Below are 5,000 nucleotides of genomic sequence, written 5' to 3' on the forward strand. Positions count from 1 at the left end.
CTGTGGGACACCTTCAAGAGTGAAAGAGAGAGACAGAGAAAGAGAAAGAGAGAGAGAGAACGGTGGAGAGAGAGAGAGAACGGTGGAGAGAGAGAGAACGGTGGAGAGAGAGAGTGAGAGAGAGAGAGAGAGAGGTGGAGAGAGAGAGAGAGGAGAGAGAGAGAGAGAGAGGTGGAGAGAGAGAAAGAGAGAGAAAGAGAGAGAAAGAGAGAGAAAGAGAGAAAGAGAGAGAAAGAGAGAAAGAGAGAGAAAGAGAGAGAAAGAGAGAAAGAGAGAGAAAGAGAGAAAGAGAGAGAAAGAGAGAGAAAGAGAGAGAAAGAGAGAGAAAGAGAAAGAGAAAGAGAAAGAGAGAGAGAGAGAGAGGGGTGGGGGGAGATATATATATATATATATATATATATAGAGAGAGAGAGAGAGAGAGAGAGAGAGAGAGAGAGAGAGAGAGAGAGAGAGAAAAGAGTGAGAGTGTGTGTGAGAGGTGCATGTTGACACTGCTGTCCACCAATTATCAGGGTCGTGTTGGTTAAACGCACGGTCCGATTATATGTTTTATTTGTGGTATAGGCCGTCGGCAGCGTAGCCGGCTTGTGCAGAAGTAGAGTCCCGGGCAGCGGTTAGGCCCGGTAAGGCAGGGGCCCCGGAGGGTTGCCCCCGGGGGAGCCGCGTCCGGGCGGAAGCGTGACTCGAGGAAGAGTGATTGTATGGGTCAAAGTTGCAGGCAAAGGTCAAGAGGGATGTGGGCGTGGCTTAGGTCAGTACGGCGGCGTTGCCGCCTTGTTGGTCACCCCTGCTAGTTGGAGGGAGTGACAATGAAGGCTTCTGACCACTCTGAGATTGCTCGGGTTAGTAACTTGCTATGAACCTTCGCGGTGCTGGACCCATGTGGCTTCCTCCTGTTCGCGCCCTGCATCGTTCGCTCTTGTCGTCGGCCGGTGCTCGGTTTGTCCTGGCAGGCTGTGCCCGACATTTTCTGAAACAAGCACACCGAGGGCAGAGACAGGCAGAGAGACAGGAGGACGAACGGAGGGAGGGGGGTGGGGGGTGACAATAAGAGCCGTATGTACTATATATAATCAAATATATGACAGGAGACTAATATTGAAGATTTTTATATTGAATTTTCAAGATTTTTATAATCATTTTTTCATTCAACTGTCAAGAGATAGACAGGGGAACATGCTTAGGGAGACAATGGCAATAGTCCACAAGGACTTGCTTGAATTGCAATTGTTTCAGGATAGACGGAGATGAGATTCTACAAGAGATAAGCATTGTGCATAACTAAAAGGGGGGAAGAGTTGTCGCGTCCGCAAGGACAATCTTGAACGACAAACTTCCTAAGAGAAAAGAAAAAAGATGCAACAAAGCGAGGGTCAACAGTGTGCTGTGCTATAGTATATACAATATACATCTGACTTATAAGAAATGCGTATCGTTTTTCTTGTATCATAGAACCTATTTATCACTGACACCATCACCAATTCGAGGCAATGCTATAATGAAATTAGGTAATGCAGTCGTCATAACGTTCGAGAGCGATTCATTACATCATTTATGCTGCTCACGACAAAATGCGGTCGATAAAACGTAATGCAAGGCAAGAATACAAGATAAGCGGAGGGGAGGAGGAGAGGGAGGGCGGGCGGTTAAGGTAGTAGGGGGGGTGAGGGGTATGGGGGAGGATGGGGGGCGTGTGTAAGTAAGCCAGTGTAGAAAAATGCAAGTGTGCAAGGGAAATAAATACCAACCTGACTGCACGAAAAGAATAGTCATAAATATGTAAATATATTTACTATCAAACGGTAATTGCAACATTATATCAACCACTATGCGAAATCACAAAAATGATACTGCTTACAGTATGTGAAATTAATGAAATGATTACAAGTCTGTCACGGGACAGACAAAGCTTGCAGAGCAACGCATGATGCAAGCAGAGCGGGTCAGATTCTCTCGGACAACTGATCGACCGATAAGACAACCTCGTGGCTGTTAGTTACACTAACCCTAAAGGCTCCCGGAGGAAGAGCGGTCAGTACCCCACCATATTCTCAGGTTGAAGAGGATACTACCGGGACGAGCTCATACGTCGCAAAAACATTACGGTAATTGGGCATCCCATCCCATTGGAAAATGCCAGCGCTAAGCACACGTAGAGTCGTAAAACATTGGGTGCATCACAGGCGCGGATTGCAGCTGGGCGATAAGAGTGCGTCTGAGCACGGTAAGAACAACATTCGACTTATTACTAAAAACATGTCCAGAACCCAGCTTGGGGTCGTCAGCAAGGACCATGTAATACCGATGGAATGGTGTTCGCAATTAAAATTATTAATGGAAGAAACGAAAATCAGTCAGCATCTTCTTGTCATGGTGGAGGGAAGAAGGAAAGTCGTTAGGATGACCGAGGCAATTTCACGTCAGTTGATGAATTATGATCACGAACAATATGAAATCGTAGTAGCTGATATAATAGAAATAATCGCTAACACTGAGAGATAATTGAAATATAAGATAGAAACAATAATGAATTGAATAAATATTTCTAGTCGTGGGCGGAGGCAGATAGCAATCAGAGTTGACCACTTTACCTGAGTGAGATCGAAGTCAGGTTCATACCCAAGTGTTCCACACAAAATCGAAATGTAACACCAAGATAACGAATCGGATAATTGACTTGAGATTCACACGGACAAAAAGGTCAGGAAGACAGGTCACGCGCGGTCAAAATACGGTCATGAAAGGCAAGTGTGAAGCCGGACGAGAATCACACTTACAAAATATAATTCACTTATTTTCATGAATTTGTTTACAGAGAAATTATCTTTTAAAGAAATATCACAACAGTAGAATATTAAAACGTTAGTGACCGTAACAGGGAGGGGAAAATATGTCAGGAGGGGGATTGAGGAAGAAGAGGGAACTAGGAAGAAGTTGGGACCTAGGATAGGTGGGGAAGTCTGGAGAAAGAAAAAAATGCTGGTTTTAAGTATTTCGATATATTATCCCACTAATGCATAGTAAAGCCGAGCCGAAATCAATAATATATGACGAAATTTACGTCAATACGGCGTCGGTTAACGCATTGTTTTACAGCTGTGCCCTCGTCGGCGTAGAGGATTCGAGAAATCAATGAATTTAAAGAAAAAACGCATGAATATACCTACATAATGCTTTAGTATACCGTGACCGAGTTATATAAAGAAAACACGCCTAAGAAACTTACTCTCGCAAATGAAATGAAGATAATCTACCATAACGAGGAAATTCAAAGAAACATGGTAGATAATAGAGATAAAAAATGCACTAGCACTGACACTTGTTCAGATGTTGAAAAAAAAATCACTGCACTTGTTGAAAACATAACTGCATGGACACAAGGGGAAGGAAAAGAATTGCCCATGGCGTATTTACAGGTTTGTTTTTGGAGAAGAGCTGGTTCTTGTGGGAGGCTTGGAGTTCGTGCCGCAAGCTTGAAAGTAGCGACATCCTCCGCTGGCACCATTTGTGAGGTGCTTGTTGACACTGCTGTCCACCAATTATCAGGGTCGTGTTGGTTAAACGCAGGGTCCGATTATATGTTTTATTTGTGGTATAGGCTGTCGGCAGCGTAGCCGGCTTGTGCAGAAGTAGAGCCCCGGGCAGCGGTTAGGCCCGATAAGGCAGGGGCCCCGGAGGGTTGCCCCCGGGGGAGCCGCGTCCGGGCGGAAGCGTGACTCGAGGAAGAGTGATTGTATGGGTCAAGATTGTAGGCAAAGGTCAAGAGGGATGTGGGCGTGGCTTAATTCAGTACGGCGGCGTTGCTACACTATTGGTCACCCCTGCTAGTTGGAGGGAGTGACAATGAAGGCTTCTGACCACTCTGAGAGAGAGAGAGAGAGAGAGAGAGAGAGAGAGAGAGAGAGAGAGAGAGAGAGAGAGAGAGAGAGAGAGAGAGAGAGAGAGAGAGAGGGAAGAGAGGGAGGGAGAGAAAGAGAGAGAGAGAGAGAGAGAGAGAGAGAGAGAGAGAGAGAGAGAGAGAGAGAGAGGGGGAGGGAGAGAGAGAGAGAGAGAGAGAGAGAGAGAGAGAGAGAGAGAGAGAGAGAGAGAGAGAGAGAGAAAGAGAGAAAGAGAGAAAGAGAGAGAGAAAAAGAGAAAAAGAGAAAAAGAGAAAAAGAGAAAAAGAGAAAAAGAGAAAAAGAGAAAAAGAGAAAAAGAGAAAAAGAGAAAAAGAGAAAAAGAGAAAAAGAGAAAAAGAGAAAAAGAGAAAAAGAGAAAAAGAGAAAAAGAGAAAAAGAGAAAAGAGAGAGAGAAAAAAAAGAGAAAAAGAGAAAAGGAGAAAAGGAGAAAAAGAGAGAAAGAGAAAAAGAGAGAAAGAGAAAGAGAGAGAAAGCAAGAGAGAGATAGAGAGGAAGAGAGGGAGGGAAAAGAGAGAGAGAAAGAGAGAGAAAGAGAGAACAAGAGAACAAGAGAACAAGAGAACAAGAGAACGAGAGAACGAGAGAACGTGAGGACGTGAGAACGAGAGAACGAGAGAACGAGAGAACGAGAGAACGAGAGAACGAGAGAACGAGAGAACGAGAGAACGAGAGAACGAGAGAACGAGAGAACGAGAGAATGAGAGAATGAGAGAGCGAGAGAGGTGGAGAAAGAGAGAGAGGTGGAGAAAGAGAGAGAGGTGGGGAAAGAGACAGAGATGGAGAAAAAGAGAGAAAGATAGAGCGATGGGGAGAGGGAGAGAGAGGGAGAGAGATAGATAGATAGATAGATAGATAGATAGATAGATAGAGTTAGAGAGAGAAAGAGAGAGAGGTGGGGAGAGATAGATGGAGAGAGGAAGGGAGGGAGGGAGAGAAAGAGAGAGAGACACAGAGAGAGAGAAAGAGAGAAAGAGAGAAAGAGAGTGAGAGAGAGAAAGAGAGAAAGAGAGAGAGAGAGAGAGAGAGAGGGGGGGGGGGAGAAAGAGAGAGAGAGAGAGATAGAGAGAGGGGGGGAAGAAAGAGAGAGAGAGAGAGAGAGAG

Source organism: Penaeus chinensis, chromosome 3 (assembly GCF_019202785.1).
Source record: "Penaeus chinensis breed Huanghai No. 1 chromosome 3, ASM1920278v2, whole genome shotgun sequence".
Taxonomy (NCBI): Eukaryota; Metazoa; Arthropoda; class Malacostraca; order Decapoda; family Penaeidae; genus Penaeus; species Penaeus chinensis.